This window comes from Chiloscyllium punctatum, chromosome 2 (genome assembly GCF_047496795.1).
Source record: "Chiloscyllium punctatum isolate Juve2018m chromosome 2, sChiPun1.3, whole genome shotgun sequence".
In the NCBI taxonomy this organism is placed as follows: Eukaryota; Metazoa; Chordata; class Chondrichthyes; order Orectolobiformes; family Hemiscylliidae; genus Chiloscyllium; species Chiloscyllium punctatum.
The window spans coordinates 21,492,204-21,519,107 of NC_092740.1; the positions used below are offsets into that span (position 1 = coordinate 21,492,204).

Below are 26,904 nucleotides of genomic sequence, written 5' to 3' on the forward strand. Positions count from 1 at the left end.
TAAATGCTGAAGTTTTCTGTAGATCAATAACCTTCAATTGTAAATTTAAAAGAAAATTGCAATTTGCTTTGGAATCCAGTAATTACTCGTGGTATGAATCACTGAATATCCTTAAGAATGAGAATTCAGTGGCTGAGTGTTAATACCTTCACAAAAGGGCATTGCCTGATAAACCAAAAAAAGGAATAATTTTTATTCCATTAGTTCCTGCTCTTCTCGACCACTTCCAAAATGCCATATTTGATATATTCCAACAAGCTTTCCCTCACCTCTTGGGATAAATCTGATGATTGTCTGTGTTCAGTAAGCTTATTTTTGAATTAATTTGAGTCTGGAATTTGTTTTTGTGCTTTGTCTGTAATCAGTTTGTTTATGTTGCCATTTTGAGAGAAACTACTTAAAAATATATATTTATATAATCATCTATTACTGTGGCTGTATACACTAAAACCAAGAATTTTTGCAGTATTCAATTGAGAGAATGCACATACAATTGGCACTAAGTTGACTATAAATAGTTGACCAATTAAATTGCTTCCTTAAAATAGATGTTAATAACACCCACTGTAATAGCTTCTACTCAAATGATTTCTGTATCATTGGAATGAAGTTCCTGACCAGCTTAAAGGACACAAAGAAATGTTTAGAATCATACTGTAGAGTGGAAGGAGATCATTCAGCCCTTCATGCCTCTTCCAGCTCTTTTGAAAGAGCTATCCAAATAGTCCTGCTCCTCATCCATCTATGTATCTCTGTAAAAGTTCTATTTCTCAAGTATGTGTCTGGTTTCCAAACAATTGTTACTATGAATCAGCTTCCACCACTTTTTCCAGCAGAATGTTCCAGATCTAAATGACTGGCTTTGTTGAAACAAAAAACTCCTCATTTTGCTGCTGTTGCTTGTGCCAGCTAGCTTAAATCCTTTTACTCTGGTTACTAATCCTGCTATCAGTGGGAACAGTTTTCTTTTTGTTTATTCAATCAAAATATCTCCTTTTTATTAATAGTGTCAGCTTTGGCTCACTGATTCAGAAACAAGTACACTAGGTTCTAGATTCAAGTTTCACTATAGGGTTGGAATATAAACATCAAAGTTCATGCACTGATGCCCTATTGAAGGAGTGCTGCACCATCAGAAATGCCACTGTTTGGACGAGAAGTTAAACTGAAGCCCAACTACCTCTTTTCATGGATGTGAAAATTCCCATGGCACTGTTGAAAGAAAAGCAGGGGACTGAGCAAAGATGACTTGGCCAATATTTTATCTCTGAATCAACATATCAACCAGATCACCTGTTTTGTTAACCCAAATGCTTTGTTGGCCAGACCTACCTTGATATCTAGTGGTTGTAAAAAGCACAATATCAATGTAATTCTTTTTCTCCTTTCTTTACAGCCTGTTGCTGTAGATTTTGTCTATTATTTTAAAATATTGATATTTTGTAAGGCAAATTATGAATGCCGGAATGGTACAGCATGGAAACAGGTCCTTTGATCCATTCCGGCCAAGTTTCTCAAACTAAATTGCACCTGTTTTCCTGCATTTGGTTCATATCCCTCAATATTTTTCACAATTCTATACCTGTCCAATTGCCTCTTAAATGTTGTAGCTCTACCAGCATAATATCATTTCCTATGAAGTTCATTTCATATATGAACCATCCACTGTGAAAAAGTTGTCCCTTTTAACATTGGCCCATTGTTTAAAAAAGAGAAAGTGAGGACTGCAGATGCTGGAGATCAGAGCTGAAAAAGTGTTGCTGGAAAAGTGCAGCAGGTCAGGCAGTATTCAAGGAGCAGGAGAATCGACGTTTCGGGCATGAGCCCTTCAGGAATTCCTGAAGAAGGGCTCATGCCCGAAACATCGATTGTCCTGCTCCTTGGATGCTGCCTGACCTGCTGTGCTTTTGCAGCAACACTTTTCACCATTGTTTAAAAAGGCAGGAAATATTAGACCAGGAAATTACAGTTCAACCTTGGGGGCATTTGAAGGAATTCTGACAGACAGAATGTATCTGCCCTTGGAAAAATGCAGGTTAATCAGGGATAGTCAACCTGGATTTTGTGGAGGAAGTTTCTGTATGACAAATTTAATTGGACTCCTTTGTTTGAAGTACTTGGCAGAAATGTTGATGAAAGTACTGCATTTGATGTGGTCAGCATAGACTTTAGTAAGATCTTTCATGGCAGACTGATCACGAAAGAAAGAGCCCATTGGGAGCTGTGACTGTGAAGTGCTCAAGAAGTGAGGAAATAATGGAGGTCTTGACAGTTTCGACAGTGGCCAGATACCCAGATCCAGTTGCATTGCACAGAGGCCCAGAGGACAACCAATGTGGTTCCACTTTAGAAGAAAAGCAGGACAGAGAGAGGTAGACCAGGGAACTACAGGCCAGTGAGTCAAAAACTATTGAAGGAAGCTAATCTTCATTTAGGGACGCAAGGGTTGATCTGGGATGGCTTTTTCAAAGGGAGGTCATGTGTAACCATTCTTGTGGAACTTTGAGGAAATGACTCAAAGGAGGAGTTGGTGGATGAGTTTTGTATTGGTTTCAGCAAGGCCTTTGACAAGGTTCCATATGGGAAACTGATAAAGGTTAAAAACTCATGGGATCCAGGATAACTGATAAGATGGATCCCAAATTGGCTTAGTGATAGGAGATTGAGATAGAAGGCTGTTTGTGTGACTGGAACCTGGTGTGCAGTGCCATAAGTATCAGTAAATGACACAAAGATTGGCCATCTGGTTGACAGTGAGGATGGAGAAGTTAGGTGACATGAAGATATAAACGGATTGGTTAGATTGGCAGGTCAGTGGCAAACCTGAAAGGTGAGGTATTGCATTTTGGAAGAAGAAATAAGACAAGGGAGTACTCAATGAATGACAACACACCAAAAAGATCAGAGGAAATGAAGACTCTTGGAGTACCTGTCCACAGATCCCTGAAGGTGGCAGGACAGTTTAATAGGCTTTGTATGTAGGTTTGCTCGCTGAGCTGGAAGGTTCATTTCCAGACGTTTCATTACCCTACTAGGTAACCTCTTCAGTGGGCCTCAGGCGAAGAAATGCTGAAAATTCCTGCTTTCTATTTATGTTTGGGTTTCTTTGTATTGGTGATGTCATTTCCTGAGGTGATATCATTTCCTGTGGTGAAGTCACTTCCTGATCCTTTTCTCAGAAGGTGGTCGATGGGGTCTAGCTGTGTGTTTGTTGATAGAGTTCCGGTTGGAACGCCATGCTTCCAGGAATTCTCTTACATGCCTTTGTTTGACTTGTCCTGGAATGGATGTGTTGTCCCAAACGTGTATTCAAAATGAATGAGTACCCAATGAACACAGTCCGCCAGTTTCTGAGCAACAAGCCCAAACAAGCAGACAAAACATGTCCAGAAACCCTAGCCATTCTCCCCTACATCAAAGACATCTCAAATGACTGCCAGACTACTCAGACCCCTCTGCATCATGGTAGCCCACAACCTCACCAACACACTAAAACAGCAATTAACGAACTTGAAAGACCCTGTACAGACAACGAGCAAAACTAACGTCATTTACAAAATACCGTGCAAGGACTGTAACAAACACTACATTGGACAAGTAGGCAGAATACATTATACAGGGTACATGAACACCAACTAGCCACAAAAAGACATGACCCTTTCTCACTAGTATCCTCACATATGGATGAGGAAGGACACTGCTTCGACTGGAACGACACATCCATCCTAGGACAAGCCAAACAAAGACATGCACGAGAATTCCTAGAAACATGACATTCCAACCGGAACTCTATCAGCAAACACATTGAGTTAGACCCCATCTACCACCCTCTGAGAAAAGGAACAGGAAGTGACTTCACCACAAGAAATGATATCACCAATCCAAAGAAACCCAAACATACGAATAGAAAGCAGGAATTTTCAGCATTGCTTCGCCTGAGGCCCACTGAAGATGTTACCTTGTAGGATAATGAAATGTCTGGAAATGAACCTCCCAGCTCAGCGAGCAAACCTACATCCAAAACCTCCACCTGAGCTACACATTTTCTCAAAACTCGCTAAGGTTAATAGGCTACGTGAGAAGGCATATAGGAATCCCCGATGAAGGGCTCTGGCCTGAAATGTCGATTTTCCTTCTCCTTGGATGCTGCCTGACCTGTGCTTTTCCAGCAACGCACTCTCAATTAGAGATGGATGTGAGGCAAAGCTGAGAGAGGCATAATAAGATAGCTGTGTATAGGGTGAATAGAAAACAAGTGTTCCCCTTATGTGAAGGGTCAGTAACAAACTGGTTTAATGTTAAAATGAAAGGCAGGAGTTTAGAGGATATTTGCAAGAAGCTGCTTCACCCTTGGGGGTGTTGAGCATCTAGAATGCACTGCCTGGGGGGGTAGTTGAGGCAGGAGCCCTCTCAATTTTTAAAATGTACTTGAATGAGTACTAGAAGAGTCATCTCATTCAAGCTGAGACTAATCAAGGTAATAGTAATATTTTGGCAGGACAGACTTGGTGAGCCAAAGGTCCTTTTCTGCATGATATGACATGAAGCTGATCATTGCTTAAATGGGAAAAGACTGCAGAAAGCTAAAGATCAGAAATTTTTGAGGAGTCCTCATTCATCGATCACAAAAAGAACTAGTGTCCAAGTTCAGCCGGTAATTGGGAAAGCAAAGAGAATGTTGGCCGTTATTTCAAGGGAATGAAGTATAAAGGTAAGCAGGTTTTGCTAAAACTATACAAGGCACTAGTTATACCACCGTTGGAATATTGTGAACGGTTTTGTGCCTGTTATCTAAGGAATGGTATACTGGCATTGGAGGGCAGAGAAGGTTCACTAGGTAGATACCAGTTGTGGAGGGACTCTTGTGAGGACAGATTGAGTAGGCTAGACCTGTACTCATTGGAATTTAAAACCATGAAAGGTGGGCTTATTGAAATATATAAGATTTTTAAGGGACTTAACCAGGCAGGTATGGAAAAAATTGTTTTCCCTTGTGAGAGTCTAAGACCAGAAGACATAATTTCAATGAGGGGTTGCCCTATTAAGACAGAGGGTAATGAATCTGGAATTCTTTACTGCAGAGAACTATCAGCTGAGTTGTTAAGTGTACTTAAGGCTGAGACAGACTGATTTTTAATCAATAAAAGAATCGAGGGTTAAAAGGAAAAGATGGGAAAGTAAAGTTGAAGATTATCAAAACAGTAATGATCTTATTGAATGGAGCAGATTTGATGTGCTCAATGACCTACTACTTTTTCCATGGCTTATGGAATCCAAGGCAAAGTGGCACGTTGGATCCAAAATTGGCTGAGAGGGAGGAAGCAGAAGGTGATATTAGAGAGGTGTCTCTGTGACTGGAAGTCTGCTTCCGGTGGGATTCTGCAGAGTTGTGTTCTGGGATCTTTGCTGCTTTTGCTGTTCATAAATAATTTGAAGTTAAATATAGAGGGAATGATCAAGAGGTTCATGGATTGTATAAAAATTGTAGTGTGGTAAATTGAGAGGAGGATAGCCACAAACTGCAGAGGACATCAGTGATCAGCTGAGCAGAGCAGTGGCAAATATAATTCAATCTGGAAAAGTGTGAGGTAATGCACTTGGGAAGGCCTAACAAATGAGGATTGTGACACTCTTGAATGGTAGGACTCTTGAAAACTCTGAGAATAGAAGGACCTTCCACCCAAGATAGCATGGCAGTCAATAAGGTGGTTAAGAAAGCATAAGGGATACTTGCATTTATTACCTGAGACAGACAATATAAAGGCAAGGAAGTTATGCTAGAACTGTATAAAATGCTGGTTAGGCCTCATGGGAGTACTGCAAGGGTTGTTTTCCTAAGAGCAGTGTGGAAACAGACCCTTCAGCAAAGATTGAGGAGAGATCTTAGAGGTATATAAGATGGAGGGAGACAGGGCAGGTAGGAATTTTATTTTCCTATTACTATAGGGGTTGATAACCAGGGGACGTGGACTAGAGGTAAAAGGTAGAATGCTAAGAAGAGCGTTGAGGATAAATATTTTCATTCACTGGTGAGAGTCTAGAACTCACTGTCCATAACAGTAGTTGAGTCAAGATCTCTCCCATTTAAGCAATATTTGGAGATATACTTGCTTTCCCATAGCCTCAGGATTTGAGACAAACACTAGAAAATAAGATTAGTATAGTCTGATCTTGATTGGCACAGACATGATAGGCCAATTGATCTCCTGTTCTTCAGATGTTCATGAGTCTACGTGTAATGAGTCCAGATTTGTTTTAGTTTAATCTTATATTGGCCTTTATATTCTTTAAAGGCAAAAGTGGGAATGGTTTTTGTGGCACAATCATAGGCAGTCTAGTTCCTTACCTATCTATGTGATGCATTCACATCACTAAAGACTGCTACTGATCCAGAATCAACTACACATTTGTTGATAGGGTGCACTTCTGAACATATCTGGCCTACAGCTGGCTCAGTTAATTATCCATCAACAGGTCTGGCTGGACTATATCCAGTGCTATTCATTTCCATTCTCCTCTGCCAAAAGAATGCACTGTCTCGGGATTTTCTTGGAGAGTAAAGATAATAAATTTTTTGGCTAAGAGTCATCTCTTTAAACCACCTGTCACTTGCACCTTTGCCAACAAGAAACGTCAACAGCTTGTGGGCTTCTTTGTTACAAAGATTGAAATGTCCATTCAGCTGTCTCCTGCTTTTACCCATTTGTCTAACCAGCCAAATCTCTCCCTAGGTAACTTTCTGGACTAACAGTGAATGTCAGCTCTTATCCTGTTTCCCTCCCATCACAGTCATGACTGTTGTGTTTGTTTATTTGAAACTCATCTTGTTCATGACACATATACTTTTTTTGGCTCCATTCTCAAGACAATGGGGAGTGGTGGGGTGAGTGCAGTGGCAGTGATGGAATGCTCCCTATCTAAAGAATCGACCACAATCAAATCCATGAAGAAAACATCTTTGCTATGGGAATTACACACTGCAGCCAGTATCATCTTGTTAAAGATTGCACTTCCATTCCTCTCGCAAGTCTCGTCTGCAGCTGAGCTCCAACAATCCCTGGCAATTAGGGCACCGTAGCGGACACTGCCAGAATGAGAGTCAAATCCATGAAGAAGACAGCATTGGATCCCAGAATGAGGTTATTTGGTGGTGAGAATTTGCCTATCTTAGAGTCTATATAATTCTCGGTGAGTAGGAAGGTAGGGGAAGATGCTGTCTCCTACTCGTATGTCCAACCTCCTTTTCCCCTCCTTGAAGATGTTTTTGTTTTCTCCCAAATCCTTGACTCTGTCTCGTGCTTCCAAGTTGGAATATTCTTCAATAAAGTCTCTATCCCTGCCAGAGACCAAAGGGTCCTAACTAAAGTCAAAAATGATATTCTCTGTGACATCTTTGCAATCTTTGACGTGGCTGAATACATTGTCACATTTGCTTTCCAGTGCTAACAGCAGCTGGAATATTACAAACCCAGATCTTGCAACACAAAGCAGGCTAGATCCACGGATCTCCTTTCTTCCTACATCTGATCTTAACTTCACGATTTATTCTTCCCTCATTTACCTATCCAAATTTACCTTGATATTTGCCTCAATAACTGCACATGATAGCTAATTCTACATAGTCATACAGCACTGAAACAGACCCTTCAGTTTCAAGTCCATGCTGACTGTGCACCCAAACCAAACTAGTCCCACCTACCTGCATTTGGCCCATATCCCTCAAACTTTTCCTATTAGTGTACTTATCCAAATATCTTTTAATGTTGTAACTGTACCTGCATCCACCTTTTTCCTCTGGAGGTTCATTCCCCATTTAGACTACTGTCCATGTAAAAATGTTGCCCCCATGTCCTTTTTAAATCTTTCTCCTCACCTTCAAACTATGCCCCCGGTTCTCCCCCACCCTCACTTATCTATGCCTGTTGTGACTTTGTAAATCTCTATAAGGCCACCCCTTCAACCTCCTGTGCTTCAGTGTCCCAGCCTATCCAGCCTATTTTTATAACTCTAACCCTCCATTCCTGGCAATGTCCTAGTAAATCTTTTCTGAACCCTCTCCTATAGCAGAATGATCAGAAATGCACATAGTACTCCAGAAAAGGCCATCAGTCTCAACATGACATCACATCTCCTGTACTCCGAGGTCTGACCAATGAAGGCAAGTGTGTTAAATGCCTTCTTAACTACCCTGTCTACCTGTGATGAAAATTTCAAAGAATTATGCACCTGAACCCCCGAGATGTCTGTTCTACAACACGACAAAGTGCAGGAATCCAGCTGATTCCTGAAGAAGGGCTTATGTCTGAAACGTCGATTCTCTTGCTCCTTGGATGCTGCCTGACCTGCGGTGCTTTTCCAGCAACACATTTTTCAGCTCTGATCTCCAGCATCTGCAGTCCTCACTTTCTCCTAGTTGATTTTAACTTACTGCGAATCCTCTTGCAAGGATACCTTCCTTGAAGAAGCTCTCTTCCTCCATTCCTGAAGAAGGGCTTATGCCCGAAACGCCGATTCTCCTGTGCCTTGGATGCTGCCTGACCTGCTGCGCTTTTCCAGCAACACATTTTTCAGCTCTACACAGAGTATAACTGTATAAATCCTGCCCTTATTTGTTTTACCAAAATGCAATATCTCATTTATCCAAATTAAACTCCATTTGCCACTCTTCAGCCCATTGACCCAATTGATCAAGATCTTTGTAATTTTAGATAACTCTTCACTGTCCACTATAGCACCAATTTTGGTGTCATTTGCAAACTTCCTAACCATGCCTCCTATATTCTCATCCAGATCATTTATATAATTAAGGAAAGCAAAGTGAATCCAGTTCTGATCCCTGTGGATCACTGGTCACACTGTAACTACTGGCTATTATGATTTTCATCCTGAGGTAGGATCACCAGACCTGAAACATTTAACTCTGATTTCTCTCCACAAATGCTGCCAACCCTGCTGACCTTTTCCAGCAATTTCTGTTTTTGTTTCTGGTTTCCAGCATCCACAGGTCTTTCCGTTTTTACTATGATTTTCCAAATGGATTTATTAATCATAATATAATTATGATCTTTAGTTTTAAACTCCTGCACAAGTGGTAGCCTTTTCTGTCTGCCTTTTCAAACCACTTCAAACTATAAGGACTTATATGGAGTCAACCCTGAACCTAATTCATTCAAGAGAAAGGGCTATATGGCTTGTTTAGTCTCTCCTAATAGTTAGTATCATTCTGGTATTATCATCTTTGTAAATCTGTTTTGCATTTTGCATTGAGACATAGAAATGAGGGCAGGAGTAGGCAATTCAGCCCTTCAAGCCTGCTCTGCCACTCAATATGGTCATGGTTGATCAGCCAACTGACTACTAATCCACCTAAATCTCCCTCCTTCCTGTGTCTGATCTTATTTGCACTACTCCTTTCTCCATCATTTTACCTGTCCAGGTTTCAGTCTTCCAGTTTTTCGTCCAACTCCGGACCCTATTCCTGCTTTCCCCCCCATAAGTTTTGATCCCTCTTGCCCCAAGAACTACATTAAACTCTTCTTACAAGCATTTAATGTTTTGGCCTTAACCAGATTTCTATGGTGGGCAATTTCACAAGCTCATCACTCTCAGGGTGAACACAATTTGGCAGAAGCATCGAGTGAGACGAGGGTGCAGAATGTTCTCTGAGTAGACAGCTTGACCATGTCCGCCACCAGAAAGCACCCATACTGACCAAGTTGGGCAAGTCCTAAAGACTGTAGCTGCTAGACTGTATCAATGGTAGCTGATGAAGGAACCAATAAAAGGGAAAAACATATTTGACCTTTTCCTTCCCAATCTGCCTGCTACAGATATCGTATTGTTTTCAAAGTGTTTTGGGGACTTGCCTTATCTTGAAACTGGTGACTATTCCTTGAATGGGCAGGGCCCATTGTCTGTGGGGACTTTGTGATGTCCTTGAACCAGTGTTCCAAAGGGCCAGACTAATGATCTGGAGGCGACCGATTCAAATTCCCACTATGGCAGTTCCTGAAATTTAAATTCAGTTGATTAAATCTTGAATAAAACGTAACAATTATCAGTAATTATAAATTGTCATTAAAACAATTGTTCTTTAATACTCTTTAGGAAAAGAAATTTGCTGTCTGATCTAAATGTGACACCAGCCTCAGTGTATGGTTGACTCTGAAAATGACCTTGCAAGCCACTCATTTGAGGGTAAGGCATAGTGAGGAAAGACCTCGTTATACTTTTCTGCCAAAGTATAACGAGGGTCCAGTCATTTGTCATACTCTCTCATTGCCTCAAAAATTAATATAGATTCATGCATAAGTAGAAAATACCTTTTGTTTTGCAACTGCAAAGAAGCTCAGAGAAATGTCAGTTTGAATGTTTTGTGTTTTTTTTTGTCACAAAGCCTTTAAAGAACTGACTTAGGACCTTTACATATACAGCTGTACACTTTTATTTTGTGAATAAAGAATATTTTTGAAATAAAATGAAGGATAGACAAAAAAATCTCTCCTAGCTACCTACTTTAAGGCTGTATTTTAAAACAAAAAAGCTCCCCTGAATTTAGTGGTACGTCCAAAACGAATATGTTGGACATAAATTCACCCATTATCAATTAACATGCTTATTGCAAATCATGACAATTTCAATTGTTGACCGAACCAGATCTGCCTGACTTTTTTCCAATGGTGCCCTCTATCGGTGCAGTGCAGGATTGCACATAAGCACTTGGAAATATGTAAAAATTACATTAGATTAGATATGTTGTGACACACCTCCACCACAGGTGGGACTTGAACCTGGACCTTCTGAACCAGAAATAGGGACACTCCCAATTTGCCACATATGGACATTAACTGATATTCCACCAAAGTGATAAACTATGTTCTAGAATTAGTTCATGAAAAGCAACTTAAAAGTGGGTTTGTTATATGTGCATTGAAAACGACAAATGCTGGAGATCGCAACAGGTCAGGTGGCATCCATGGAGCGAGAGAGAAAATTAAAGTTCAGAAGTGAAGTGTGGAGGGGACAGCATTTATACCATAGTTTTGGGGGGGAGAGAATTGGGGTGTATTGTGCTGAGGCAGAAAAGATATTGATAATTCAGATTAGGTGATTGGAATGTGAGAATGGCAAAACAAAGGCATGTCTAACTGCAAGACTTGAAAGAACAGACTCTCCTTGCCCCACACCAGTGAGACCGAGGACATGGTGACAGAGAATGTAACAAGGAGAAAGTGAGGACTGCAGATGCTGGACATCAGAGTCGAAGAGTGTGGTGCTGAAAAAGCACAGCCAGTCAGGCAGCATCCAAGGAGGCAAATCGCTGTTTCGGGCATAAGCCTTTCATCAGGAATGCCATTCTTCTTGAATGGCTTATGCCACAAACATCGATTCTCCTGCTCCTCGAATGCTGCCTGACCAGAGAATGTAATTAGCAAAACTAAAAGAAAGGGAAGGAATAGGAGTAGGTTCACAATTTGAAGGTGTTGAACTCATTATTAAGTCCGGAAGGCTGTAAAGTGCCTAGTCTGAAGATGAAATGTTGTTCCACCATTTGATGCTGTTATTCACTGGAGCACTGCAGCACGCCAAGGACAGACAATGGACATGAGAGCAGGCTGCTGTGTTAAAACACAGGAAGGTTGGGGTCATGCTTGCGTACAGATTGGAGGTGTTCCGCAATGCGGTCACCCAGTCTGTGTTTGGTTTCTCAAATGTAGAATAGGCCACATTGCAGCAACACACAAGATTGGAAGGGATATAGGTGAAATACAACTTCACCTGGAAATACTGTTTAGGCACTTGGATGGTGAGCAGGGAGGTGGTATTGCGCCTTCTGCAGTTACATGGGAAGGTGCCGTGGGAAGAGCAGTGGTGCTGGTGGTCATGGAATGGACGAGGGTGTCCCAGAGCGAATGATCCCTGTGAAATGCAGACAGGGGAGTGAGGATAAGATGCGTTTGGTGGTATTCTGCGGAAGTTGTCTGAAATGGCAGAGAATGATCCTTTTGAATTCGCAGGCATTTGGGATGAAAAGTGAGATCAATAAGGAACCAATTGCACTGTAATGAGTGATGGGAAGGGGCAAGGACTGAAGCACAAGTGATCGGTTGGATGCGATTGAGGGCCCTGTTACAGTGAGCGGAAAACCATGGTCATGGAAGAAGCAAGTTAAGAGTTGTAGGTGGAGGCCAATGTAGGGCTGGAACAAGGATTGTACCATGTACCCCACCAAGCAGCAGGCATAATTGGGACCCAAGCCACTGCTTTGACTTGGCAGTAGTGAAATGAATTAAAGGAGAAATTGCTTAATGAGAGAACAAGTTCAACCAGGCAAAGGAGAGTGGCATTGGATGGGGAGTGTTCAGGCTTCTGGTCGAGGAAGAAGCCGAGAGCTCTCAGACCATCCTGGGGGGTAATGATGGAGGTAAAGAGATTGTACATCTGTGTTGAACAGACTGGAAGTATTTAGGGCCAGCGAACTGGAAATTGTCAGCATAATGGAGGATATTAGAGGAATCATTGATGTAAGTGAGCAGTATCTGAACAAGTGGAGAGAGGATGGAGTCAAGGTAGGAAGAAATGATCTGGCTGATCCGATGGGCCTATCAGGGCAGTCTGGTTTGTGGATTTTGGGAAGGAGGTAGAAGTGGGCTGACTGGGCTTGGGAGACGATAAGGCTGAGGCAATGGGGGCAGGAGAAAGGATCTCCGGAAGTAATTAGCTTAGTGACAGTCCTGGCAACAATGGCTTGATGTTCGGATGTTGGGGGTGGGGGCTTAGAGTTTAGGAGGAAGTGTCCAAAAGTTGGCATTGAGCCTCTACAAGGTAAAGATCAGCACGCCAGATTACAATGGCACTGCCTTTGTCGGTGGGTTTGGGTGAGTGGTTGTTTAAAAAATCTTTATTACTTTTTCTATTATTAATGCACTATGGGTACACCTATCTCGTGTATCGTAGTAATTCAAGAGGGCAGCTTGCCACTACCTGCTCAAGAGCAATTAGTGATGTGTAATAAACCCATTCTCTTCACAAGAATCATTGAAAGCAAGTAGTGTTTTCAATTACAGGGTAAAGGTTATATTTGCCAGATTATATTGTGTGTAATAATTTTTATGCAACTGTAATTCTTTTGTCTCTAGTTGACATGGAAACTGAGCAATTTATGAGCAAAGAGCATGAGGCAGTTACTCTGAAGTCTAATAATTAGTACAAAAGCGTTGATGAATTTGTCTTTAGCTTGCAGTAGTAATTTCTGGAATACCCTTCCTTTACCCCTCTTCCTTAATGGCATTTTGTAAGGCCTACTTTATGCCATAGCCTTTGATGCTGTGCCCTAATATTGCTTTGTCTGATTGTGTCACATTTTGTAACAAAAAAATAGCATTGAAGTTTTTTTATGACATTAAAATAATATATAGTTACAGCCTTCTGTGGTTGAAGATTCTCATTTTTTCTTTCCAGTACTGAATAGATATGCCGTGGGTTAATTTTAATATAGGAAGCTTATGATTTTTAAAGCTACTTTTCCAATGACTCCCACTGTTGCGGTTTTGGTGTTCTGTGGGAGTCTGACTGTACAGTGGGAAATGCCTACTACTACTTCTGTTCTTGCTGTAGTTTTCTGGCATTCCGCTCAAACGGACCTTCCAGCCCTTTTATCAGTGGGTTAAAAAAATCAAGTGGTTTTACACTATTCAGCCACATTGCATTCAAATCCTAGTGTAGGATCAATTGACTCAAGTGGCTAAAAGTAGAGGGAAATGTACATCAATCAAAAGTTTCGACAACTGATTCATTGATTGATTTTGACTCTTGTAGGACTTGTATGCGAACGCTAGAAGAAACTTGAAGTTCGGGAGGTGATATTCCCCTACTTCTACGATTATGTAGATCTTTTACAATATTATCTCTGACAGTCACAGAGCTATTTAAGTTGTACTTGTCACCTTTGTGCTGATTCAGAATATTGAATGCATAAGGTGTTATCTATGAGATTGGAATCACCCCTCGATTCCCAGGAAAGAATTGACAAGATGATGTGATGAATTAGGTGAAAAGTATGAAAACTTTGTTGCTATTTATATTTGAGTTCCTCCAATTTTAATCCTCCTCCTGTGTCCATTATCCTTCTACTGCTTCACCCCTCCCTATCTTGGTAACCTACAATCCTCTGAGAACTCTCTACTCTTGCAGTGTTGGCCTCCTGTCTATTCTGAATTTTCCCTGCCCCACCATTGGCAGACATGCTTTCACTTATCTGGCCATTAAGCTCTGGAAACTTCCTCTTTGATCTTCTCTGCCTGTCTCCCCAATTTTATGACCAATGTTCCTTAAACTTTACCTCTTTGAATAAGCTTTGAATCTTCTATCCCAGTATCTCCTGTGACAGTGTCAGTTTTTGTTTGTCATGTCTTTGGGGATACCAATGTTGGACTGGGGTATACAAAGTTTAAAACTCTCACAACACCAGGTGATAGTCCAACAGGTTTATTTGAAAGCACTAGCTTTTGGAGCACCACTCCTTCATCAGGTGGCTGTGGAGCTTAAGCTCATGCTGACAGAATTTATAGCCAAACGAGTCCAGTGTCATGGAGATGTGATACAGTAAACAATCTTAGATTAAAACTTTCATCTTTTATAATGGGATATGCTGGTTTCTGTTCTTTGATTTGTAAGTTTTAGAACTTTTAAATTACGTTCAGAACATAGCTCAGATTTTTAAACAACAAGTGTGAAGTCTGTCTGTTTCCCAATGCAATGTCAGACTGACAAACACTCTGCGTTCACCCCATAAACTTATATGTGTGCACATGTAGGAGTGACAGATTGTGTGGGTGTGAGTGCACGTGATAGTCTGCGTGTGTCTATATGTGTGTGTAAGCTTGGTTAAGTGAGTGTGATGGGGTATGTGTGAGAGGGTGCATGTGTCAGTGAGAGTGTGTGTGGGGGGGGGGGGTGGTGTTTGTGTGTGCATATGAGACAGAGTTTGCATATGAGGGAAGGTGTGTGTGTGTGTGTGTGTGTGTATTGTGCTTCGTGGTCACCTGTAATGTGACATAAACCCAAGGTCCCAGTTGAGGCCATTCCCATGGATACCGAACTTTGCTATCAGCTTCTGCTCAGCCACTCTGTGTTGTTGTCTGTCCCGAAGTCCGCCTTGAAGGATGGTCACCCAAAAGTTTGAAGTTGAATGACCTGGACTGCTGAAGTGTTCCCCGATTGGGAGGGAACACTTCTGCTTAATGGTTGTTGTGCAGTGTCCATTCATCCATTGTCGTGGCATCTGCTCCGTCTCGCCAGTGTACCATGCCTCAGGGCATCCTTGCCTGCAGTGTATGAGAAAGACCACATTGGCCAAGTTACATAAGTACTTGCCGCATAAATAGTATAGAGGGTTTGTCAATCTGACATACCATTGGGACACAGACAGACTTCGCACTCAGAAAACTAATGCTTCCAAATAAATCTGTTGGACTATAATCTGAGGTTATGTGATTTTTATGTTTGATTACACACCCATGAAGGGCCTTTGATGTTGTCATGTTAAAGGCAGTGTATAAATGCAAGTTGCTTTACTTAGCATAGAACAAAAGGAAAGCTAAAATGCTCAGGTAATTGAAAATTAAAATGTTAATAAAAAATGATCATCTTGTTCGAAGTGTATGAATGCACACTTTATCTACTTGTAGTTTCTGCCTAAAAGGGCACTACGCAGCCTCGCAAGTACAGAATAAAAACAACATGACGAATAATAAAAGTGCATTCCTTGCTTGAAATATTTGTTACTGAGCCACAAAGAAATGTGTAAATCAAAGCTCATAAAAATCTTAAATGCTTCTTTAATGCATAACACAGTGAACTTATCTAGTCGTGTGCAAGTTCGTACATGATCAAATACAATAGACAATAGGTGCAGGAGTAGGCCATTCTGCCCTTCGAGCCAGCACCACCATTCATTATGATCATGGCTGATCATCCTTAATCAGTATCCTGTTCCTGCCTTATCCCCATAACTCTTGATTCCACTATCCTTAAGAGCTCTATCTAACTCTTTCTTGTAAGTATCCAGAGACTTGGCTTCCACAGCCTTCTGGGGCAGAGCATTCCATACACCACCACTCTCTGGGTGAAGAAGTTTCTCCTCAACTCTGTTCTAAGTGGCCTACCCCTTATTTTTAAACTGTGTCCTCTGGGTCAGGACTCCCCCATCAGCGGAAACATGCTTCCTGCCTCTAGAGTATCCAATCCTTTAATAATCTTCTACATCTCAATCAGATCCCCTCTCCACCTTCTAAACTCAAGCATATACAAGCCCAGTCACTCCAATCTTTCAGCGTAAGATACTTCCGCCAGTCTCTGATTCACTGTGTTAGATTCCACACTTATTGTCAGGGAGAAGTTTTTTGCAGAGCAAGTGCATTATGTTGTAAACCTCCTAAATTTAAAAATACAGTTCTCCCTTTCAAGATAGTTTGGTTGTAAGCATTCCGTTCTGTAGGTTTTTCCTCTCCCATCTGAAAATGGATCAAATTACAGGATTTTTAAAAAATTAAATGGATAGAAGTTGAACTAGTAACAAAGCATTTTTGTCCATCTCAAGGTTTATATCAATAACGATCGTCAAAAAAAAAGGCAAGTGAGCGTGCTCTTATTTAAAATAAACAAGGCAACTTTACTAATTAAATTTACCCTTCTTGTGATATATAGGCACATTGTTCAGTCTTTTAATTGTACGCAGTCCAGCCTCTTTGCTTTGAGCTTTCAAAACATGACTGCAAATCTTTATTTGAAATGCTCCTTTCTGTTCTATCAGCTTTGAATGAATCCCCTACTCCAGGAGATTGATCCAAGGCCCACATTTATTGGGGTGGGAGTGGGGAGCAGAGGGGGAAAGTGAGAGAGAGTGGGCTTTCTTGGACACAAACCAATCGAACAAATGGAGAAGGTTATGTGTGACAGGAAAGAAATTTGTAGACTGAAGGGTCCTTTTTTACTTCAATATAAGCTAGTGCTGCAAACCTTCCAGAATTGTTCCTGTGTCACCAGGTTATAAACATGAATAGCCGAGATAATGCTTAGTGCAGCTGTAGAGAAAGGGGGTTTCAAAACAAATATGGCATTCTATTGTACCATAGTCTTGGCTATATAAGTAACTGCTTAGTTGTACAAAATTTAAACATTGCTCCTTTTTAGCAATATTTAACTGTGGGTTTCCTCATTTACTTTGAATTGTCTTGTTTCATAATTGAGAACTTTGGATTGGAGAGGTGAAGAAATGCTGTTATGTATTAAAGTATAGTTATTTGGATGATTCTTGTCAGTAAGTCAGTGCAGGGAGAGTAAAGATTGATACGGCAGGAGATCAAGACTTGGGACGATAGGGAGTTGGCTATCATGTAAAGAAATCTTTAGAAATGTGCACATTTATTAAGGTAACCCATATGTAAGCTGCTTTGCGCAAATCTGATGCTGTACCTTTTTTGAAGCCAGCAGCAACAACTAAGCAAAGAACAGTGTCTTCCTGTGTGGAAGTACAACTGCTGGTCAGGAAGAGGAATTCCCACCTCTTCCTCTCCCCATTGCTTATGCTTAATTATTTGGGCAATGACAGTGACTTCATCTTCCTGCTTGCATCGTGGCTGAGATCAGCAAAAACAACACTGTTAGAGGAGTCTGGAGTTATCCTCTTATCTGTAACTTGGCTCTACACCGGTGGCCACACTTGCTAGTGGACAACTGGGCAATGTCTTATTGATTCAAGTCAAGAATTTGGATCTCTGGGTTGAATCTTCGATTTGAGTCAGAAATCAGGCATAAGAACATATAAGGTCACACCTTGCAATTGAGTTTTTAAACACGCCCCACATGTTTAGGATGGGGTTCACCATGTTATCAAATGGTAGACAAGAGCCCCATGCTAAAGTTGGGAGTGGGAGGCCCTCCAATACTCATCGCCAGCTGTATTGGCCAGAATGGGAACTGCCAGTGAGAGCGTGGGGGGAGAGAGAGAGAGAGTAAAACACAAATGTGAGTATGTTTATATTCCTGTCAAACCCCCAGCCGCCTAACTGTGATTCTGGAGAAGCTACCCCTCTGGATGGATGGTGGCTGCAACTCTGACCTGAGGGTCATTGGTGGGTGTAGTGTGATTGGTCTTTCATTTGATCCATTTTTAGATTAGATTACTTAGTGTGGAAACAGGCCCTTCGGCCCAACAAGTCCACACCGCCCCGCCGAAGCGCAACCCACCCATACCCCTACATTTACCCCTTACCTAACACTACGGGCAATTTAGCATGGCCAATTCACCTGACCTGCACATCTTTGGACTGTGGGAGGAAACCGGAGCACCCGGAGAAAACCCACGCAGACACTGGGAGAACATGCAAACCTACACAGTCAGTCGCCTGAGGCGGGAATTGAACCCGGGTCTCTGGCGCTGTGAGGCAGCAGTGCTAACGTGCCACCGTGCTGTGAGTCCTGGACCTGTTCCAGGCCAATGCAGGCTGCTTGTATTGCCAGCAGGCAATCCCAGTCAGCATGAGAAAGGAATATAGGAACATCAGAATTAGGAGCGGGAGTACATAATTCAGCCCTTCGAGCATGCTCCATCACTTAACATAAATATGACTGATCATCTTGTGGTCTCAACTCCACTTTCCTGTGTGCTCCCCATAGACTTTTATCCTGCTTTTCCTGTTTCCACCGCCCCCCCAGTCACTCGAGATGGATCCAGTCCCCATTTTTTTTAACTGCTCCAGCTCCAAGTGCAAACAGCATGCAGCATGATGCTCTTTGAATTACAAAATAAATCCTTAGTGACCAGAGTCAAATTTCTTTACAAAGCATTCTGAAAAAAAGAATAGAAAGACTTTGTACTTATATAGTGGCTTACATGATTTCATAATGTTTCAGAGCCCTTTGGAGCATTGAAACATCTTTTGAAATGTTGTTACATTAAAAATCACAACACCAGGTTATAGTCCAACAGGATTATTTGGAAGCACTAGCTTTCAGAGTGCCACTCCTTCATGAAGGAACTGTGGTCCCAAAGCTAATGCTTCCAAATAAACCTGTTGGACTACAACCTGGTATGCAATTTTTAACTTTGTCCACCCCAGTCCAACACAGGCACTTCTAAGTCATTGCCTTATAAAGTAATATATAGGGAATCTCCTCTCAGGATGGACATCGATGGTGAAACTCAACATTCCTGTAGTGTGCCAATGCAGCCTTTCATCATCTGAGGAATGGGGTGGTTGATGACAAAGTCTCATGGACAGCAGTATTACCAGCCCTCCTGTATTTATCCATGACCTAAACAAGATGCAACAGATGCATCAAACACCAAGACATATATCCCCAACAATACTTCTGCAAAAGCTTACAAATCCACTAGCAGGATAGGTATTCCATGATCTGTGTTCTCTCATAGGCCACACCTCAGTATTGTTTATGATCAATCTGGGAGAAAGTGAGGACTGCAGAATTTGGATTTGAGGGTCAAAAAGTGTGGTGTTGGAAAAGCACAGCCGGTCAGGCAGCACCTGAGGAGCGAGAGAGTTGACGTTTCAAGCGTAACCTCTTCATCTTTATGGTCAATCAGCTGAGTTTGACAGGCTACATCATTTGAAGGCCTGATACATGACTCCCAAAACTACCTCTTTACTCTAAATGTAATTGTAGCAAGTAAGTACTGGAGGGCTTCAAGGATGCTTCCTCAAAGCCTCCTTGGAAAGGTCATAATTTCTTGCCAATAACCATCTAAGTTGGAGAAAAGGAGCCAGCTATTTTGAATCTCTCTGACACATGCCCACATGCCAGGAGGAATATTGGGTGCCCCAAGAATCTCCTCCTCCTCCTCGTTCAGCAAACACCTTCTGTGGCAGAACTGATAGATTCAATATTGTACTTATGAGTCATTTCAAGCCACAACTTGAGTAGAAAAAAGTCATCCTTAATTCCAAAGAACTGCCTAAGAAGAACAAAGGAATCTTGAGATCTTCCTACATTAAAAGGCTTTATATAAACAGGTGTTACTGCTGTACCTTGTGTTTCACAATGTGGTCCTTCATCAAACCTATATAACTGAACCCTTGAAATAGAAAGAAGCATTCTAGACATCATAGTCCTAGGAAATAATTGGAAAAATGTCTACTAGAACAATTTATTTTCATTTAACTTGAAAACACTTCTCCACAATATCTATCATTTTAATTAATATGTTCTGCATGAATACATATGTAGGTTAATGGTGAATCCATGTACAATCTGGGTCTCGGGTTGCAGCATAGGGAAAAAGGCTGGTTGTTTCTAGTCCAAGGAGCTACAATAGTTCCAAAGCCATGAAGGAGTGAAACATGAGTATGATCTGATCCAATGTTTTATAAACCTTAAGTGGATGCATCAAAGTAATACAAAGGTTGGCTTAAACTTCTAGTCAATAAAATTGCTTCCATTTATTACAAACATCTATTTTGTAATGGATTGTAAGTCCTTTTTATGTCACTACTTGAGTAGCGGTTTGTTTGAGTTCGTTCATTTAAAATTTATTTGAAACTAGAAAAGCAGTTTGTAATCTAATGTTTCAGGTCGGTCAAATTGAGCCAGGGTAGCATGTCTTTGCTATAATCTACTAACTTTATGATGTTTCTCATAAAGGCCTGAATTATCCTAAGTTCATAGAAACCTCTTCCATCATGTTGGAGCTGTAGTACCCTGAGGAGGTTTTAAAATAACTGGCAATGGTGCCAACGTTTGTTTCACATTAAAGCTCTTATACAAAGCTGAAAAAGAACAAAAGTAATTCAAGGCAGGATTTCTACTATGTAGCATGAATATTTTTGGAGATGCTTTATGATCAATGAAGCGGCTTTATAATTGAGAGAGACTCCAGATGAGACACTACTGAACTCTTGATTTCTTTTATCACAATCTACCACTTTTCCCTCTGTTATAATGGTCACTACTACAAAGTTACTTCATTAGCTGTAGACTAATTTGGAATGTCCTGAAGTCAGAAAAGGTGCTAAAGAAATGCAAGATTTTCTTCACACAATTAGTTAGCCACTCAATCATGTTGTCAGCAAGCAGCGCCCTGGAGTGAATTAATAGAAAAAAGCCCAAGAAGCGCAATCATCAAAAGTTATGCTCCCAGCTGCGATTATAGGCTTCTCCGCTGAGCTAAAGCTGTGGCCTCACCTGCTTCCTGTGAAGTTGCAGCGGAATGCATCCCAATGGTGGCTTCACTGCACTGATCTGACAAAGAGGCAGGCCCGACTCATATATCCATTTCACTCAGAATTGACTTGAATGTTTGTAAATTGATTCAAGGGTTACTTTTTTTTGTCAAAGTCTCTAAATATTTGATTAATCATAACAGCAAAGAGTTTACATACAAGGTGTTCTGTGGCTTCTCTTCATATTTGTTACACATTTTCAGAACTTTTCTGTTCATACCTTAATGTCAGTTACTTTCTTGCATAGATTGAATACATTTCAAAGTATTTCCCAATGTGTGTATGTTTAAAATTATTTTTATGTAACATAACCTTCTGTTTCATACACTGTGCAAACTGGACGTGGGCAATAACCATGAAATCAGTTTAGCTAATTCACCTTTGGAGTTGACTAAATTCATTTCCTTAAAGTTTTTTCGAATAAAATAAAGGTTGCATTGTTTGTTCAGTGAAATTCAGGAATTTTGTGCTCACTGTCTTAAAAGTTTAAATGTTTGTTTTTTTTTAAAAGAGGGTCGGTCATTGGATAAGCTTTTGTTTTAATTTATATTGTGCTGTCCCACTACCAACCAGCAGATGGTAGTGCTATTTTTGAACATGTAAACCTGTCACATGCTTGTGACACAAGACTTTACAATTTTGTTTCAAAGGTTGCAGTATCGAAATGACTCTATTTGCCCACTTTCTTGATTGGTTTCGAAGCACAAGGATTTTATTTTTAGCTCATGTTTTATACTTGAGCAAATCTAATCTTGTCTTCTGTTTATACATAATAAGGAAAAATGGCATACACCAATCTGAAATGGTGTCCAAAAAACTGAGACTTAAGTACCTTTCTTGGTCCTTTTTTTGCGGTTTGATCCAGTTTTACTTAATATGTTTTATATGCACCAAGTAGTGCTGTGCTTTGAACAATCACCATGCCATAATCTTATCATGGAGAGGTTCAAAGTTCAGAGAGATTCTCTTGTCAGTCCAAGTCTTGGCAAGACCTGTACCTACATACAAGTAGCTTGTTAGCAAATTTGCTTTGCGTCAGTGGTAAATGTAACTAGCACAGAACAAAGCTGCATCTTTTTAGTGCTTTGAACACTCAGCCTCTTGTTCTGCCATTTCATTTCTTACCGACTTGAACTTTGCTGGCTTCCTGTTTGAAAAATTACTTTATTAATTAAAAATGTGACATTCCATTGCAGCACAATTCAAGGCAGTTCATATGGTGGAGAACAGACCAATGTATTTCCATGGTCCTAGCTGTTGCTTCAATTGACTTGTAATGTAGACATATATATTTGCATTACATTAAAGAGTTCCTGAAAGCACAGTTTCACACTGTTATCAGCCCCTCCATGCACTTGCTCTCTTGACCCCTTATTGCCTTTCCCTCCCTCCCCCTCCACCACAAAATAAAATGTTGCCACTGGTCAGGCCAGTGTTTATTACCTATCCCTATTTGCCATTGAGAACGTGGTGTTGAGCTGTCGCCATGAACTGCTCCAGTCCATGTATAATTACCGCCCTCTTAGGATGGGAGTTCCAGCATTTTTACTCCAATACAGTGATTGTTCCAAGTCAGCTTGTTCTGTCTTGAAATGGAGCTTGTAGGTGGTGATGTTCCCATGTACCTGTTGCCCTTGTACTAGTTGTTAAAGTTCACGGGTTTGTTAGATGGTGTCGAAGAAGCTTTCGTGAGATGTTGAAGTGTGTCTTGCAGTTGGTATACTCTGCTGCCATTGCATGATTGTGGAGGACTGGAATGGTGAAGCTAATGAATGTGGCGCTAATTAAACAGACTGCTTTGCCTTGGATGGTGTCAAGGTTCCTGAATGGTGTTGGAGCTGTGTTCATGCAGGAAAGTGGAGAGTATTCCATCAAGCTGCATTATAAATGGCAGTCAGTATTTATATGTCCGAGTCAAAATGAGTGATACTGGAAAAACTCAGCAGGTCAGGCATCATCTGAGAAGCAGGACAGTCACCGTTTCTGGGATAAACCCTTCATTAGAAATGTGAGAGGTGCCCAAGGGGACTGACAGACAAATAGGAGGGGGAGTGGGTGTTGAGGGAACGGTAGCTTGGAAGGCAATAGTTAGATGAAGATGAAGGGTGATGGTGTGGCATAGAGCGGATAGGTAGGAAGGAAGATGGACAGGTGCCAAGTTCAAAAGGGCGGTGCCAAGTTGAAGGGTTGGATCTGCAATAAGGTTGGATGGAGGGGAGGTGAGGAAACTGGTGAAATTGACATTGTTGCCCTTGGAGGTGTCCAAGATGGAAGATGACGTGTTCTCCCTCCAGGCATTGGATGGCTAGGATTTGGCAGTGGAAGAGGCCCAGGACTTGCATATCCTTGGCAGAGTGGGAGGGAGAGTGAAGTGGCTGGCCACAGGTGGTAGGGTTGTTTGGTTCGTGTGTCCCGGAGATGTTCACTGAAACGTTCTGCAAGTTGGCGTCCTGTATCCCCAATGTAGAGGAGACCACATCGAAAGCAATGGGCACAGTATTTATATTGCCAGTATTTTATACAGCCAGTATTTGTACGTCTGGTCTCGTTGAGTTTTTCATGAGAAACTGTGCATAAAGGATAGTTGTTTTAACCAATAAATGAAACCACATTTCAATGTTTGTTTGGCAATTTTCTCAGGATCTACTATTCTTTCTGCAGAGCATGAAACACTATGTACAAACCGCTGCCTGATGAACTTGTAGTTTGAGGTGTTATTTTTGCACAGACTCTCTGACAAGGGAAGGATTTTATGACTTGGTCCAACTTAGTGGAACCAAACAGAAATCACCAAAGAAACTCAGGAAGTCTGGCAGCATCTATGGATAGAAAGCAGAGTTAACATTTCAGGTCTAGTGACCCTTAGATTTCATGGAACTCTCCTTGGCAATGTAGTCAGATCCATCTTTGATAATGCAAGGGATAGACAGACAGTTAGACACTTGGTGTTTGAGTGCCAAGGGTTAATTGATGTGATATGCACAAAGTTGGCCATCAAAATGTTAAACCAACATTTTCCTAGCTACTATCAGTTCTGAGGAAGGGTTACCGGACCCAAAACACTAACTTTAATTTCTCTGCAGAGATGCTGCCAGACCTGCTGAGCTTTTCCAGCAACTTCTGTTTTGTTTCTGACTTATGGCATCAGCAGTTCTTTTGGTTTTTATTGTGATGAAGGAATCCTGGCTCAATAAAAGGGCAAGGCTAGGCTTTAAATCTAGCAGTTATGTCATGTTTAGGTTAGATAGAGAAAGAAAGGAAAGAGGAAGAATGTCAGTGTTGTTCAAGGAGAGATGTTAGGGTCAAAAACAGAACCTATTTGCTTAGACCTAAGAAACAATGTAGATGTAATACACAGACTTAGATGCATTCTATGGGGCACCAACAACTGAGATAGCAATAGGGAAACAAATTTCCAAAAAAATCAGAGCTGTGAAAACCACCGTAGATTGTATTAGAATTAAAGAGCTAAGAAATCCAGTGTGCAACTGGAATGAAAAAGCAAGCAGTATGATCTTCTCACAACAGTCCAAAATGATGGAAGTGGTTACGTGTCAAAGTAATTAATGCTTCCAAATGTAATTGTGAGTTTAAAGGGCATTTCAGTTACTGGCTATTGTCAAAAATTATAAATTCTGAAATTCAGCACTACAGAAACATTACACTTGTTTTAATATCAAAACAATCTGACATGGGAAAACACTGTCGAAAGTTAAAATACTACACCCAGGTAGAAATCTGTGAATGCATTTCAAAATCACCTGGTTATGTTAACCTCGAGAGGAAGGTAGAAAGTTATAGTGTTGGGTGGAGGTGTAGATTCTTGCTCAATGCTTGATTGCTTCACCTTTTTATATGTAAATTAATGTCATTCTCCTGGTCGCAGTGGACGTTCTGTTTCCCATGGCACAAAAAGCACAACCTCTAATTACAACACCATGTTGGAAATGCTCAGCAGATGTGACAGAATATGTGCAGATAAAGATAAGGAGTTACCTTTCAGTTATGATTTGTCATCAAGCACTTTTTTGTTTTCTTTTGATAACTTAACATTCAAAAGAGAATTTTCAAAAAGGAAGATTTTGCAATCTGAGCTACCAAACTGAAAACCAATCTATCTATAAGAGAAATAATTTTCTGTTACTGTATTTTGCTGTGCATTTTCATAAATCAAACCAACTCATTGCAACCCTTCATTGTACCTGCAAGATTGTACTAGTTCATAGATTTAAGTTATCTATTATCGGTTCTTGTTGGTAACAGTTGCTATGGAGATTAGTTCATCTCTGGCTTTTTGTTCATGAAAAATCTGCTGCAGACCAAATATAATCAAAATCAATTGTGGCTACCAAAATTCCAATACTTTATTTTCCTCAACTTTGGGACATTTCTAAATTTGATAGTTGAACATGAACAAAATCTGCCCTTGAAGAAAACCAGTTGAGCTAGATTCTGTAAATACTTGCATTGCAAAAAAATGGCTAGGAGGCACTGTTCATGGCCCTTGCAAACTTCTTCCAATGCTAATCTCAAAAAGCATTTAGTATCCTTTACCTTTAATGCACGTTCACTTCAGTCTCCAATGTAGCTGTCAGTGTCAAAGCTGTCAACTCAGATTTGAAACTAGGATAAGTCTTTCTTTCTAAATGTCAGTCTTTAGCCAATAGTGTCTCCGATCACAAAGCTAATCTGTCAACAATAGCAGAGTTCACTGAGTTGCTATTTAGCAGAAGGACAAAAGCACATTCTTTGTGATACCTCCAAAGAAGGAGAATTGTAGAGAGGGCAAGAATATTTTGACAAACAGATCTGCTGAGGGATGTCTTGTTCAGATATGTGTGTTAACCTCATAATCTTTCTTTTCAGGCTTCCATTCACATGTAAGGTGCTGCAGTGGCAGGGAGGGAAAATCATCCCAGAGTGTTTCCATCTGTTTCTGAAATGCTTAATGCTTTGCTACTGGAGTTGCCTGAGCATTTGAATTTATCATAGCTGTGGGTACTAGAAAAGAATCATTTGCACTGACATAGTTCCTTTCATACACTCTGGAAAATCCAACAATTATTTGTAACCAATAAAGCACTTCTTGAAGAATACAGTAGTCATTGTTGCAATATATGGAACAACAGCAGCCAATTTGTGCACAGAAATGCCCTACAAACAATGAAGAGGTTACTGTTGAGGATTACATGTTGGATGGCAAGGTAAACAATCTTCAAACAATGTCACATGCAATCACTTACATGCAGCACATGGGGTAGATTGGAGCTTGGTTTCGTATCCCTTTGCAAATATGGCATCTTTTGACCGAGGAACACTTCTTTCCCTGGGTTTATGTGCTGAAGTTTCTGGAGAACGAAATTAGAAGGTTGCAGCGATGATGCTGGAGAATGGTACTAGCTGGGTAGCTCTTTTGTTAACTGGTACAGCCATAGATGAGTCAAATGGCCTCCTCCAGAATTGTAAAATTCTGTGGTAACTTGTCAAGTACATGGAGGCAACCTCCCACCAGCAGCCCAGAGAGATTTTTTTTAAAGCATAAGGAAGGCAGTCCAGCTTTTTTTTTGAGGGCTTTTCCTGCCATTGCTTGCATATTTTTCTTTCCTCCTCAGCTGTCTGCCGTATGTTAAAGAGCCTGTCCCATAGAGTTGTTGAGGCTAATAGA

General features: G+C 40.8%; 1 protein-coding gene across 3 annotated transcripts in view; it reads left to right on the forward strand.

The window, feature by feature from the left end:
* The window catches only part of galnt7 (UDP-N-acetyl-alpha-D-galactosamine: polypeptide N-acetylgalactosaminyltransferase 7), a 145,046-nt gene that overhangs the window by 62,839 nt on the left and 55,303 nt on the right, over positions 1 to 26,904 (forward strand). The gene's annotated exons all lie outside the window — the stretch shown is intronic.